Source organism: Arachis hypogaea, chromosome 17, assembly GCF_003086295.3.
Source record: "Arachis hypogaea cultivar Tifrunner chromosome 17, arahy.Tifrunner.gnm2.J5K5, whole genome shotgun sequence".
Taxonomy (NCBI): Eukaryota; Viridiplantae; Streptophyta; class Magnoliopsida; order Fabales; family Fabaceae; genus Arachis; species Arachis hypogaea.
In genome coordinates this window covers 103,105,316-103,121,060 of record NC_092052.1, presented here as the reverse complement: position 1 = coordinate 103,121,060, position 15,745 = coordinate 103,105,316, and the positions used below count along the sequence as shown (strand labels likewise).

General features: G+C 39.3%; 1 non-coding gene across 1 annotated transcript; it reads right to left on the bottom strand.

Annotated features, from left to right (window-relative positions):
- Positions 1–10,806: 10,806 nt before the first annotated feature.
- On the bottom strand, positions 10,807–10,914 carry LOC112768080 (small nucleolar RNA R71). Its single transcript, XR_003185519.1, has one exon. It is a non-coding gene; the product is annotated as a small nucleolar RNA R71 (small nucleolar RNA).
- Positions 10,915–15,745: the final 4,831 nt, after the last annotated feature.

Here is a 15,745-nt window from a genome sequence, read left to right as displayed (position 1 = left end):
TATACATATTTGGGAATGCACACGGACGCGCACATGCCGCGTGCGCGCCAATCGGCTGAAGCAGTTACCAGGCCTTCAACCCGAGAGTTGTGGTGAACTTGGGCCAGCATTAAGCTTCTAGCCTAACTCGCCTCACGCGGACGCGCACTGTACGCGTCCGCGCCCACGCCTACACCCTCCATCTACGCGAAAGCGCACCTGACGCTTTCGCACCACTCACTCATTTTCTCCCCCACGCAAATGCGCACTGTGCGCGCACGCGTGGATTCAAATTCATATACCCCAAGGGACGCAAAGAGCACAGCGCAGTTGCGCACCCTAACCCTCCCCCTTTCTAACGTTCTCTCTTTTTCTTCTCCCGCCATAACCACTAGCTCTGCAACCGTCCACCACCGCGCCAGCCACACCACTTCCGTCGCCACCATCCTCTCTGTCCCCCATCCCCCTCTCTCTCTTCTTCTCTCGCTCTTTCTCTCTCCCTTTCCCTCCCATTCTCACTTCTCTCACCACCTCCTCTCTCTTTCTCTGCTTCACTCCGCCACCACCAAGAGCTGCTGCTACTGGAAGCACCACTTTGCTGCCCCTCCCTCCCATCCCTCTATTTCTATTCTGTTCTGCTTCTGCACTCCAGGTTTCCCATGCCCCATTGCTCTATTTCTTTACTATTTTTCATTAGTTTTAGTATGACTAGATTAGATTAATTAGTTGAATAATCTGTTTGCTAGGCTAGTTAGATATGCATGTTTTAGTTGATCCTAGGTTGTTAGGTAGCTAGGTTGTGGTTAGATGATTCTAGGCCTGATAACTGCTCCGTTTGTGTTTATCCGTTTGAAATACATATTCCTTGTTTGCTCAGTGATGGTTAATGAGTTGTTCTATCTCCATATTGTTACTGCTTTGCTGCTATTTCACTGCTGCACTGCTAAATTCTAGTTGTTGAGTTATGTCTCATGCTGCTTGCGCATATGTATTGCATCCTTCTCTCTTTCTTGATGTGCTTTCTGAATACATATGTGAATTTTTTGCTGCTATTTGTTATTCAGAAACATCCGATTTACTGCCGGAATGCTGCCCAACTTTCTAGAAATTGTTTTTGGTTTTAAACATGTTACCTGTAACTGAACTTCGTGCTTTTGAAATTGAGTATTCATCTGATTACACGAAGCTCAACTCTTAGGTGACTTTGGGCTGGTTTTTCCATGTTCATTATGTTTCCCGTGATTTTCCTTGAACCCTCACATGGTTTCACCTTCCAAGTTAATCAATTGCCTTTGGATTGTGCTTCACTCATCATTTGATTTAACTTGTAAATTTGTTGAATATGGTTCATGCATTTGCAACAATTGGTGCATTTTAACTTGTGTAACTCTTTTCACTCAACTTTATTTCTAACTCGTCTTAGTCACACAAAATGCACTTTCATTTTGTCAACACCAATTATTGCATAATCAATGACCGCGACATTGATTGATGACTTACTTTCAATTAATTGCTTCTTTTGCAATATCATATTTCATCATCAATGACTGCTTCCTCTCCATGTTTGTGAGTATGCTTGTTGCCATTACTTGTGATTCATTGTGATTAAGCAAATAACCGTCATACCTCTAACCTTTGAGCTAGTTTCTCTAACTTTTAACTTGCCTAACATGCTGATTTTTCTTTTTAGTTTTCAACTAACTCTCTAACCATTCTTTTTGGGTATGATACTCATTGAGTTTAATGAACAAGCATTGTGCATATATTGCTTAAATTCTTGGTTTATAGCTTTTGTGTTGAATGCTAATTCCTGTTGCTTATACTCCAAGTTTCTTCCTTTTGACTCACTTCATGTTAATATGCCATTCCTTGCTTTCCATTTCCCTATGCCAACTATGCAAAGAACCCACTTAATGAAGTGGATAAACAGAATCAGCTGCTACTGCCCACTGACACGTACACATATCCCAATCTATACTGTGAGTTGCACTTCCCTACCTATCAGAAGATAAAGCTGAACATTGAGAAGAAATTGGCCCTTCCCAATGACCTGAGGCACTCCATTAATACTCGTATTTAGGGATTGGGCTTAGGGTTTGTTGATAGGGATTTGGGAAGAATAAACACTTCATGGGTCAAGGAGTTTTACTGCAACCTCTTCTGCACGACTCTTGAGTCAGTCCACCTACGGGGTGGGCAGATTTTAGTGACTGAGGCTGCTATTGAGGGTGTTTTGCATTGTCTACCCCAGACTGGTGACACATGTGCATACCAGCAGGCAGAGATAGCTATGAATTCTATGACCTTTGATTATGAGACGCTGAAGTGCATTATTGCCAAACCAGACGCCCCTTGGGTGATGGACTCTAACAACCAAAAGCCCAAGGGGATGTTATTTGCTTATTTGTCTAGAGAGGCTAGGACTTGGCAGCAGATTCACCCACTATGTCCTTCCTACTACCCATTTTTCCGAGATTCTGATGGATATGCTTCTTCTGATTGGCTGTGTCATGGAGGGAAATGAGGTATACTTCCCCCGATTAATCAGGCGAGGCATGTGGCGAACACACATCCGTGGTCTCCTACCATTTCCTACATTGGTCACTAGCATGATTGAGTTTTCCGGTGCCCCATGGAGGGACGATGACATGACACCACCACCCCCAGACGACGATGACAAGGAGGTTACTATTTCGTGGGGTACGTGGGTGCACGAGAAGCCCCCATCCAGGCGCCGCTCTCGAGCTAGAGCAGCAGTGGAGGCAGCTAGACCTTCATCATCTATAGCAGCGGCATGACCCTCTTCTTCTTCAGCAGCAGTAGCACCTTTACCACCACCAGCAGCACCTGAGCCAACATATCAGCTAGTACAGCGCCTGTTTCGCTTCATGGAGCGCAGCGAGCGTCGTATCATGCGATGTCTCGATCGCATAGACCAGATGTTTGTATCACAGGGCATTGAGCTACCCCCTCTCCCTGACTCTCCCGCTTCCGATGAGGAGGAGCACGAGGCAAAGCACGAGGAGGAGCATGTTGAGGAGCCGGTTCAGCAGGAGGCTCTTCCACAGACGCCGGCTACTCAGGAGACCCAACAGCCTCCCGAGGAGCCAGTGCCCTAGAGAGTGCCCCAGACAGTGCCCTAGCCAGAGCCAGATGCGACTATTGACCCTCACCATGAGCCCGATTAGTAGCATCGAGGACGATGCTTTATCTTAAGTGTGGGGAGGTCACTGTCGTAGCCGTCGGTGGATTTGGTGAACATTTTTAGACACTATCACTTAGTTCATCTTATTTTGCTTTATTTTGTACTATTTTAGGATTATTGTACATATTTACTATTGTGGATACTTTTATTTTGGTTATTGCATACTTTTATTGTATATATTGCATTTTAGCCTTGTGGTTGTGATTTGAAAAATATTTTGAATTGTTGAAAATCTAGTTAAACCCTTTGTGCATAAAAGAATTTATTTTGATTGAAAAAGAGGGCAAAGTAAGGAATTTTAGAATTTCTTAATCACAACATTGCATTTAGAATAAGCTTAATCAAAACAATGAATTTTTCCAAAAGAATTTATTTATATGGCACCACCCCAATTGATTGGAAAATTTTTGTGGAACTTGCATGAATTCATACTTTTGTGGACCATGTTTTGAGCTAAGAACACAAGATTGTGAGTTTTGAGCCTATTGTGTGGTTACATCTTATAACCACTTATTTCCCTCCTTGTGTGAAATTGTTCTTTTCCTATGATTGTGATCCTTGATTTGTTTTATTCTTTATGTCCAATTATTCCATGTATTCATGCATTTATATGATTGAGGCCATTATTTCATTAGCTTACTTGCCCAAATAGCATACCTTTTACTCTCCATTGTCAACCAAATTTGAGCCTACGCTTAACCCAATTGTTCTTTAATTTAGCACATTACAAGCCTAAAGTGGAAAATAATAGAGTCCCTTATTTGGATCTTTGATTAGCTTAGGCTAGTGAGAGTGTTTTATATTCAAGTTGGGGAGATTGGGAACATTGATTGGGATAAAAGGGTGCCTTGTTTTTTTTTTATATTTGGAAATTGGGTACATACTCATGCATTAATCAAATGTTAAACCTTATACATTGATGATCTTGTATGTAGTTTTGAAAGAAAGGAAAAAAAATGAAGAAAAGAAAAGAAAAGAAAAAAATATGCATAGAAAAAAAGAAAAAAAATAGAAAAAGAAGAAAAATAATTAAGAGGGGACAAAATGCCCCAAAGTAAAATCCAGTAAGAGTCAATGCATAAGTGTTGTGAAAATCAAAAGAAAATGCATGAGCATGTGAAAAAGTGAAAAATGGGTAGTTAGGCTAGAACTTAATTGTATAGGTCATTATAGGTTAGGTGAAAAAGTTTAAACTCATCAAAGATTCAAATTCTAGTCCACTTAACCATACATGATCCTACCTTGACCCTAGCCCCATTACAACCTTTGGAAAAGACCTCATGATATTTGTATGCATGCATTGAATAATTGTTGATTGTTAGATGAAGAACAAATTTTGAAAAGCATGATTAGGGGAGAATTGAGTGAATCAACCCCTAAACACTTCAGTGACTAGAGCGGATACACATCCGGTGAGGGTTGGATTGCTCAATTGCATGTATTCACCACCATCATTCTTATTCATGCAAAGTTTGTAACTCATTTTTGATAATTCAATACAATTGTGGGTTGGATTTTGACTCTCATTGCTTTAGCCCTTATGCTTATATATATGTTCTCTTGGAAGTTGAATTGTTTTTACCAAGCATTTGCATTCATATAGTTAGTTGCATTTAGATAGTTTGCATTTAGATAGTTTAGTTGCATTGAATAAATGTCATACCCTTTGCTTCATTCTTGGTTTAGCATGAGGACATGCTAAGGTTTAAGTGTGGGGAGGTTGATAAACCCCATTTTTAGGGTTTATCTTGTGTTGAATTTAGAGCATTTTTATAACCTTTCCTCATATTTATTCAATGAGATAACATGATTTTGTGATTGTCTCCGTATTTGTGCTTAGATGTGAAAACATAATTTTTAGACCTTTAATTTGATAGTTTTAATCTTCTTTTGATTCCACTAGATGCCTTGATGTGTTAGCTAGTGATTTCATATTGAAAAGGGCTAGGAAGGGATCAAAGGAGTGAAAGGAAAGCATACTGAAAGAGCGAAACTCTCGCGCGATCTAGAATTTTCACAATTAAATTCGCGTTGGTAGTATAGCTTCTAGACCGACAAGAATTCCTTTCTTACAAAAGTTTGGTTGTCACAAGTAACAAAACCCAATAAAATAATAATTACCGAAGTATTCAAACATCGGGTCGTCTTCTCAAGGAGTTGCAGGGCAGTATGATTTATTATTGGTTATGAGTAAAAGTGTCTTTTTGGGTTTTTGATGTATGAGATAAAAAGCAAGAATAGTAAATGGCAAGAAAGTAAACTGTAGGGATTAATTCAAATAAATAATAAAACTCTTGGTAAGGTATAAGGAATTGAAGTCCTATCCTAGTTATCCTTATCAGATGTGAAGAGAATTGGATTCAGCTCCCACTTTTAATTAACCCTTGCTAAACAAAGGGAAGTCAAGTAGACAAATTAATTTGATCCTCAGGTCTTAGTCAACTCCTATGGAGAGACTAGAGTTATTGAAGTATAAATTAACCAGCAAATAATTCTAATTCCAATCAACAGCTGAGTTTGATAACTCAAGTGTTATAAATCACTTAACCAAAACCAAAAGGGGAAAATAAATCTAAATTGAATTGAAATCATCATAAATAGAATAAGACAATTATTAGTCTGAAATACCTCAAATTATATTAAATAGAACATTCAAATCTAAACATGGAAAAGTTCATAAGCCAATTTGGGAACATAAGTAATTAACAAATAAAAGCAATAGAGTATAGAAGAGAAATAAAGTAAAAGAGCATTGAACCTGAGAGGAAGTTGAAATCCTAATCCTAATCCTAAATCCTAAGAGAGAGAAGAGAACCTCTCTCTCTAAAACTACATCTAATCCTAAAAATTATGAATTATGAATGTTGTATTATGTATATCCTTTGATTCCTCCATTCTCTGGCTTATATTCTATGTATCTGGCTTGGATTTGGGCCAAAAAAGGGTCCAGAAATCGCAGGGGGCGTTTTCTGCAGATTCTTGTACGTGGCGTCTGTCACGCGTCCGCGTGGGTCACACGTTCGCGTCATTTGGGAATTTTCCTTGTCACGCGTACGCGTCGGTCACGTGTACGCGTCATTTGCGTTCTGCTCAAGGCGCGCGTCTGTGTCATCCATGCGTTTGCGTCGCTGTATTTTCGCGCTAGGCATGCGTTCGCGTCATCCATGCGTCCGCGTCGCTGCCTTTTCTTCAAAACTCTATTTTTGTGCTTTCCTTCCATTTTTGTATGTTTCCTTTTGTCCTTTGAGTCATTCCTGCCCTACAAGATCTGAAAATACTTAACACACTGATGAGCGGATAATTTATACGCTTTTTGGCATTGTTTTTAGTATGTTTTTAGTAGAATCTAGTTACTTTTAGGGATATTTTCATTAGTTTTTATGTTAAATTCACATTTCTGGACTTTACTATGAGTTTGTGTGTTTTTCTGTGATTTCAGGTATTTTCTGGCTGAAATTGAGGGACTTGAGCAAAAATCAGATTCAGAGGTTGAAGAAGGACTGCTGATGCTGTTGGATTCTGACCTCCCTGCACTCAAAGTGGATTTTCTGGAGCTACAGAACTCGAAATGATGCTCTTCCAATTGCGTTGGAAATTAGACATCTAGGGCTTTCCAGAAATATATAATAGTCCATACTTTGGCCAAGAATAGATGACGTAAACTGGCGTTCAATGCCAGCCTTCTACCCAAATCTGGCGTCCAGCGCCAGAAAAGGATCCAAAACCAGAGTTGAACGCCCAAACTGGCACAAATACTGGCGTTCAACTCCACAAATGGCCTCTGCACGTGCAACACTCAGGCTCAGCCCAAACACACACCAAGTGGGCCCCGGAAGTGGATTTATGCATCAATTACTTACTCATGTAAACCCTAGTAGCTAGTTTATTATAAATAGGACCTTTTACTATTGTATTAGGCATCTTTTGATCAGCTTTTGATCTTTGATCAGTTGTATGCTATCTTAGATCACAATAGGGGGCTGGCCATCTCGGCCATGCCTGGACCTTCACTTATGTATTTTCAACGGTAGAGTTTCTACACTCCATAGATTAAGGTGTGGAGCTCTGCTGTTCCTCAAAGATTAATGCAAATACTACTGCTTTCTATTCAATTCTTCTTATTTCTCTTCTAAGATATCCATTCGCACCCAAGAACGTGATGAAGGTGATGATTATGTGTGACGCTCATCATCCTTCTCCTTTATGAACGCATGCCTGACAAACACTTCTGTTCTACATGAAATAAGCTAGAATGAATATCTCTTAGATCTCCTAACCAGAATCTTCGTGGCATAAGCTAGAATGATGGCGGCATTCAAGAGAATCCGGAAGGTCTAAACCTTGTCTGTGGTATTCCGAGTAGGATTCAATGATTGAATGACTGTGACGAGCTCCAAACTCGCGATTGCAGGGCGTCAGTGACAGACGCAAAAGGATAGTAAATCCTATTCCAGCATGATCGAGAACCGACAGATGAATAGCCGTGCCGTGACAGGGTGCGTGAGCATATTATTCACTGGGAGGATAAGATGAAGCCATTGGCAAGGGTGATGCCTCCAGACGATTAGCCGTGCCGTGACAGGGCATTGGATCATTTTCCCGAGAGATGACCGAAAGTAGCCATTGACAGTGGTGATGTATCACATAAAGCCAGCCATGGAAAGGAGTGAGACTGATTGGATGAAGATAGCAGGAAAGCAGAGGTTCAGAGGGACGAAAAGCATCTCCATTCGCTTATCTGAAATTCCTACCAATGATTTACATAAGTATCTCTATCCCTACTTTATTATATAATATTCGAAAACACCATTATCACTTTATATCTGCCTGACTGAGATTTACAAGGTGACCATAGCTTGCTTCATACCAACAATCTCCGTGGGATTCGACCCTTACTCACGTAAGGTATTACTTGGACGACCCAGTGCACTTGCTGGTTAGTTGTATCGAAGTTGTGACAATTATGAATTGAGATCAGAGCACCATGCTTTGGAGCCATTACCAGGATTTGTTCGAACCTGGAAATCACAATTTCGTGCACCAAATTTTTGGCGCCGTTGCCGGGGACTTAATTGTTCCTGTTTGGCGCCAAGAATCGTCTGAGATCCCAATCCCGGCAACAACATCAAGTTTTTGGCGCCGTTGCCGGGGATTGTTTGAGTTTGGACAATTGACGGCTCATCTTGTTGCTCAGATTAGGTAATTTTCTTTTCAAAAAGTTTTCAAAAATCTTTCAAAAATATTTTCAAAAATCTCTCATCTGTTTTCGAAGAAAAAAAAATAAAAATGTTTTCAAAAATTTTATTCAAGATTTTTAAGAATGAATTCTAGTGTTTCATGAAGCATGTGAAGCCTGGCTGGCTGTAAAGCCATGTCTAAATTCTTTTGGACTGAGGCTTCCAAACCATCAGAGGTAAGTTACATACTTGATAAATGATGAGCAGCAATTTGTTATCAAGAGTAATATACTCTGGTGTTAAATGCTGAAGCTTGGCTGGCCATTGGCCATGTCTAGTGTTTTGGACTGGAGCTTTCATTGAAAGCTTGGCTGGCTAGTGAGCCATGTCTAATTCCTGGACTGAAGCTTTAGACTAAGAATGCAAGATTCCTGGAATTCATATTAAAAATTTTGGAATCCTTATTTTCCTTTTTCATATAATTTTCGAAAAATATAAAATAAAAAATCCAAAAAAAAAAATTAGAAAATCATAAAAATCAAAAATATTTTTCTGTTTCTTGTTTGAGTCTTGAGTCATATCATAAGTTTGGTGTCAATTGCATATGCATCTTGCATTTTTTCGAAAATATCATGCATTCATAGTGTTCTTCATGATCTTCAAGTTGTTCTTGGTAAGTCTTCTTGTTTGATCTTGATGATTTTTTGTTTTGTGTCTTTTCATGTTTATCATATGCATTCTTGAATTCTTAGTGCGTAAGCATTAAAGAATTCTAAGTTTGGTGTCTTGCATGTTTTCTTTGCATTAAAAATTTTTCAAAAATATGTTCTTGATGTTCATCTTGACATTCAAAGTATTCTTGGTGTTCATCTTGACACTCATATCATTCATGCATGCATTCATTGTTTTGATCTAAAAATTTCATGCATTGCATAATTTTCATGTTTTTCATAAAAATTTCAAAAATCAAAAAAATATCTTTCCCTTTTTCTCTCATCAAATTCGAAAATTTGAGTTGACTTTTTCAAAAATTTTTAAAAATCAAATTATTTCTCATGAGTCAAATCAAATTTTCAATTTGAAAATCTTATCTTTTTCAAAATCTTTTTCAAAAATCAAATCTTTTTCAAAATTCTTAGTTATTTTCGAAAATTCCAAAAATATTTTTCAAAAATCTTTTTCTTATTTTTGTATTAAATTTTCGAAAATAACATAAACAATTAATGTTTTGATTCAAAAATTTGAAGTTTGTTACTTGCTTGTTAAGAAAGATTCAAACTTTAAGTTCTAGAATCATATCTTGTGATTTCTTATGAATCAAGTCATTAATTGAGATTTTAAAAATAAAATCTTTTTCAAAACTAATTTCAATCATATCTTTTCAAAAATATCTTCTTATCTTATCTTTTTCAAAAATATCTTTTCAAAATATCTTTTCTAACTTCCTAACTTCTTATCTTTTCAAAATTTGTTTCAACTAACTAACTAACTTTTTATTTGTTTCTTAACTTTTTCAAAACTACCTAACTAACTCTCTCTCTCTAATTTTCGAAAATATCTTCCCTCTTTTTCAAAAATTTCTTTTTAATTAACTAATTATTCTTATTTTTATTTTTAATTTTAAAATTTTTTTCGAAAAAATACTAACAATTTTCAAAAACCATTTTTCGAAAATCACTAACTCTTTTTCAAAATAATTTTCGAAAATTATCCCTCCCCCATCTTATTCTATTTATTCATTCATATCCTAACATCTCATCTCACATCTCTGTCATCCTCACAGTTGTGTTTCTTCCATTATATTACATTCTTTGTCTCCCCCTCTTCTTCTACTTACACAGGGATCCCTATACTGTCGTATAAAGGATCTCTATTATTATTGTTATTTTTCTGTGTCTTCTTCTTTGTCATATGAGCAGGAGCAAGGATAAGAACATTCTTGTGGAAGCAGATCCAGAACCTGAAAGGACTCTGAAGAGAAAATTAAGAGAAGCTAAAATACAACAATCCAGAGATAACCTTTCAGAAATTTTCGAACAGGAAAAGGAGATGGCAGCCGAAAATAATAATAATGTAAGGAAGATGCTTGGTGACTTTACTGCACCTAATTCCAATTTACATGGAAGAAGCATCTCCATTCCTGCCATTGGAGCAAACAACTTTGAGCTGAAACCTCAATTAGTTTCTCTGATGCAGCAGAACTGCAAGTTTCATGGACTTCCATCTGAAGATCCTTTTCAGTTCTTAACTGAATTCTTGCAGATATGTGATACTGTTAAGACTAATGGAGTAGATCCTGAAGTCTACAGGCTCATGCTTTTCCCTTTTGCTGTAAGAGACAGAGCTAGATTATGGTTGGATTCTCAACCCAAAGACAGCCTGAACTCTTGGGATAAGCTGGTCACGGCTTTCTTAGCCAAGTACTTTCCTCCTCAAAAGCTGAGCAAGCTTAGAGCTGATGTTCAAACCTTCAGACAGAAAGAAGGTGAATCTCTCTATGAAGCTTGGGAAAGATACAAATAGTTGACCAAAAAGTGTCCTTCTGACATGCTTTCAGAGTGGACCATCCTGGATATATTCTATGATGGTTTATCTAAGTTATCAAAGATGTCACTGGACACTTCTGCAGGTGGATCCATTCACCTAAAGAAAACGCCTGCAGAGGCTCAAGAACTCATTGACATGGTTGATAATAACCAGTTCATGTACACTTCTGAAAGGAATCCTGTGAATAATGGGACGCCTATGAAGAAGGGAGTTCTTGAAGTTAATACTCTGAATGCCATATTGGCTCAGAATAAAATATTGACTCAGCAAGTCAATATGATCTCTCAGAGTCTGCATGGAATGCAAGCTGCATCCAACAGTACTCAAGAGGCTTCTTATAAAGAAGAAGCTTATGATCCTGAGAACCCTGCAATAGCAGAGGTAAATTATTTAGGTGAACCTTATGGAAACACCTATAACTCATCATGGAGAAATCATTCAAATTTCTCATGGAAGGATCAAAAGCCCCAACAAGGCTTTAATAATGGTGGAAGAAACAGGTTTAGCAATAGCAAGCCTTTTCCATCATCAACTCAGCAACAGACAGAGAACTCTGAACAAAATGCTTCTAATTTAGCAAATCTAGTCTCTGATCTATCTAAGGCCACTGTAAGTTTCATGAATGAAACAAGGTCTTCTATTAGAAATCTGGAAGCACAAGTGGGCCAGCTGAGTAAAAGGATCACTGAAATCCCTCCTAGTACTCTCCCAAGCAATACAGAAGAGAACCCAAAAGGAGAGTGCAAGGCCATTGACATAAGCACCATGGCCGAACCTGTAAGGGAAGGAGAGGACGTGAATCCCAAGGAGGAAGACCTCCTGGGACGTCCAGTGATCAATAAGGAGCTTCCCTCTGAGGAACCAAAGGACTCTGAGGCTCATCTAGAGACCATAGAGATCCCATTGAACCTCCTTATGCCCTTCATGAGCTCTGATGAGTATTCCTCTTCTGAAGAGAATGAGGATGTTACTGAAGAGCAAACTGCCAAGTTTCTTGGTGCAATCATGAAGCTGAATGCCAAATTGTTTGGCATTGATACTTGGGAAGTTGAACCTCCCTTGTTCATCAATGAACTGAGTGATCTGGATCAACTGACATTACCTCAGAAGAGACAGGATCCTGGAAAGTTCATAATACCCTGTACCATAGGCACTATGATCTTTAAAGCTCTGTGTGACCTTGGTTCAGGAATAAACCTCATGCCCCTCTCTGTAATAGAGAAACTGGGAATCTATGGGGTGCAAGCTGCTAAAATCTCATTAGAGATGGCAGACAGCTCAAGAAAACAGGCTTATGGACAAGTAGAGGACGTGTTAGTAAAGGTTGAGGGCTTTACATCCCTGCTGATTTCATAGTCCTGGATACTAGAAAGGAAGAGGATGAATCCATCATCCTAGAAAGACCTTTCCTGGCCACAGCAAGAGCTGTGATTGATGTTGACAGAGGTGAAATATTCCTTCAATGGAATGAGGACTCCCTTGTGTTTAAAACTCAAGGATCTCCCTCTGCAACCATGGAGAGGAAGTAGAAAAAGCTTCTCTCCAAGCAGAGTCAACCAGAGCCCCCACAGTCAAACTCTAAGTTTGGTGTTGGGAGGCCACAACCAAACTCTAAGTTTGGTGTTGAACTCCCATATCCAAACTCTAAGTTTGGTGTTGGAGAGTCTCAACAAAGCTCTGCACATCTGTGAGGCTCCATGAGAGCCCACTGTCAAGCTATTGACATTAAAGAAGCGCTTGTTGGGAGGCAACCCAATGTTTATCTAATTCTTATTTTTATTGTTTTTTTTCATGTTTTCTTAGGTTCATGATCATGTGGAGTCACAAAATAAATATAAAAATTGAAAACAGAATCAAAAACAGTAGAAGAAAAATCACACCCTGGAGGAGCATCTGTCTGGCGTTCAGCGCTAGAACAGAGCATGGTTCTGGCGCTGAACGCCCAAAATGGGCAGCTTCTGGGCGCTGAACGCCAGAACAGGCATGGTTCTGGCGTTCAACGCCAGAAATGGCACACAAATGGGCGCTGAACGCCCAAAATGGCCACCAACCTAGCGCTGAACGCCCAGAGTTGAGTACAAAGGCATTTTTACATGCCTAATAGGTGCAGGGATGTAAATCCTTGAACACCTCAGGATCTGTGGACCCCACAGGATCTACTCAGGATCTGTGAACCCCACAGGATCCACTCAGGATCTGTGGACCCCACAAGATCCCCACCTACCTCCACTCACTTCTTCTCACCACTCTCTTTCACACAACCCCATAAACACTCTTCCCCAAAAACCCTTCACCAATCACCTCAAACTCTCTTCCCCATCACCTCTTCACCACTCACATCCATCCACTTTTCCCCATAAACCTACCTCATAAACTCCACCTACCTTCAAAATTCAAAACCAATTTCCCACCCAAACCCACCCATATGGCCGAACCTTAACCCCCCCTCCCTTCCTTATATAAAGACCTCCATTCTTCATCAAATTCACACAACAAACCCCTCTACACTCCTCTTGGCCGAAACCACATCTCCCTCTCCCTCTCCATATTTCTTCTTCTTCTTCTTCTATTCTTTGTTTATTGCTCGAGGGCGAGCAATATTCTAAGTTTGGTGTGGTAAAAGCATAGCTTTTTTGTTTTTCCATTACCATTGATGGCACCCAAGACCGGAGAATCCTCTAGAAGAGGGAAAGGGAAGATAAAAGCTTCCACATCCGAGTCATGGGAGATGGAAAGGTTCATCTCCAAAGCCCATCAAGACCACTTCTATGATGTTGTGGCCAAGAAGAAGGTGATTCCTGAGGTCCCTTTTAAACTCAAAAGAAATGAGTATCCGGAGATCCGACATGAAATTCAAAGAAGAGGTTGGGAAGTTCTAACAAATTCCATCCAACAAGTCGGCATCCTAATGGTTCAAGACTTCTATGCCAATGCATGGATCACCAAGAACCATGATCAAAGTAAGAACCCGGATCCAAAGAACTATGTTACAATGGTTCGGGGGAAATACTTAGATTTTAGTCCGGAAAATGTGAGGTTGGCGTTCAACTTGCCAAACATGGAAGAGAACGCACGCCCCTACACAAGGAGAGTCAACTTTGATCAAAGGTTGGACCAAGTCCTTATGGACATATGTGTAGAAGGAGCTCAATGGAAGGTTGACTCCAAAGGCAAGCCGGTTCAACTAAGAAGATTGGACCTCAAGCCTATAGCTAGAGGATGGTTGGAGTTCATTCAATGCTCAATTATTCCCACTAGCAACCGGTCTGAAGTTACTATAGACCGGGCCATCATGATCCATATCATCATGATGGGAGAAGAGGTGGAAGTTCATGAGATTATACCTCAAGAACTCTACAAGGTGGCTGACAAGTCCTCCACTATGGCAAGGTTAGCCTTCCCTCACCTCATTTGCCATCTATGTTACTCAGCTGGAGCTTTCATAGAAGGAGACATTCCTATTAAGGAAGAGAAGCCCATCACTAAGAAAAAGATGGAGCAAGCAAGAGAGCCCATTCATGGAGATCAAGAGGCGTATGAAGCTCATCACCATGAGATTCCGGAAATGCCTCAAATGCACTTTCCTCCACAAAACTATTGGGAGCAAATCAACACTTCCCTAGGAGAATTGAGTTCCAATATGGGACAACTAAGGGTGGAACATCAAGAGCACTCCATCATGCTTCATGAAATAAGAGAAGATCAAAAAGCAATGAGGGAGGAGCAACAAAGACAAGGAAGAGACATAGAAGAGCTTAAGGACATCATTGGTTCCTCAAGAAGCAAACGCCACCATCACTAAGGTGGATTCATTCCTTGTTCTTATTTCATCTGTTTTCGTTTTCTATGTTATGTGCTTATCTATGTTTGTGTCTTCATTACATGATCATTAGTAGTTAGTTACTTTGTCTTAAAGATATGAATGTCCTATGAATCCATCACCTCTCTTAAAAGAAAAATGTTTTAATTCAAAAGAACAAGAAGTACATGAGTTTCGAATTTATCCTTGAACTTAGCTTAATTATATTGATGTGGTGACAATGTTTCTTGTTTTCTGAATGTATGCTTGAACAGTGCATATGTCTTTTGAAGTTGTTGTTTAAGAATGTTAAATATGTTGGCTCTTGAAAGAATGATGACTAGGAGACATGTTATTTGATAATCTGAAAAATCATAAAAATGATTCTTGAAGCAAGAAAAAGCAGCAAAGAACAAAGCTTGCAGAAAAAAAAAATAGGCGAAAAAAAAATGTAGAAAAAAAATAGAAAGAAAAAGCAAGCAGAAAAAGCCAATAACCCTTAAAACCAAAAGGCAAGGGCAAATAAAAAGGATCCCAAGGCTTTGAGCATCAGTAGATAGGAGGGCCTAAAGGAATAAAATCCTGGTCTAAGCGGCTAAACCAAGCTGTCCCTAACCATGTGCTTGTGGCGTGTAGGTGTCAAGTGAAAACTTGAGACTGAGCGGTTAAAGTCAAGGTCCAAAGCAAAAAAAAAAAAGAGTGTGCTCAAGAACCCTGGACACCTCTAATTGGGGACTCTAGCAAAGCTGAGTCACAATCTGAAAAGGTTCACCCAATTATGTGTCTGTGGCATTTATGTATCCGGTGGTAATACTGGAAAACAAAGTGCTTAGGGCCACGGCCAAGACTCATAAAGAAGCTGTGTTCAAGAATCATCATACTGAACTAGGAGAATCAATAACACTATTCGAAATCTGAAGTTCCTATAGATGCCAATCATTCTGAACCTCAATGGATAAAGTGAGATGCCAAAACTATTCAAGAGGCAAAAAGCTATAAGTCCCGCTCATATGATTGAAGCTCTGTTTCATTGATAGT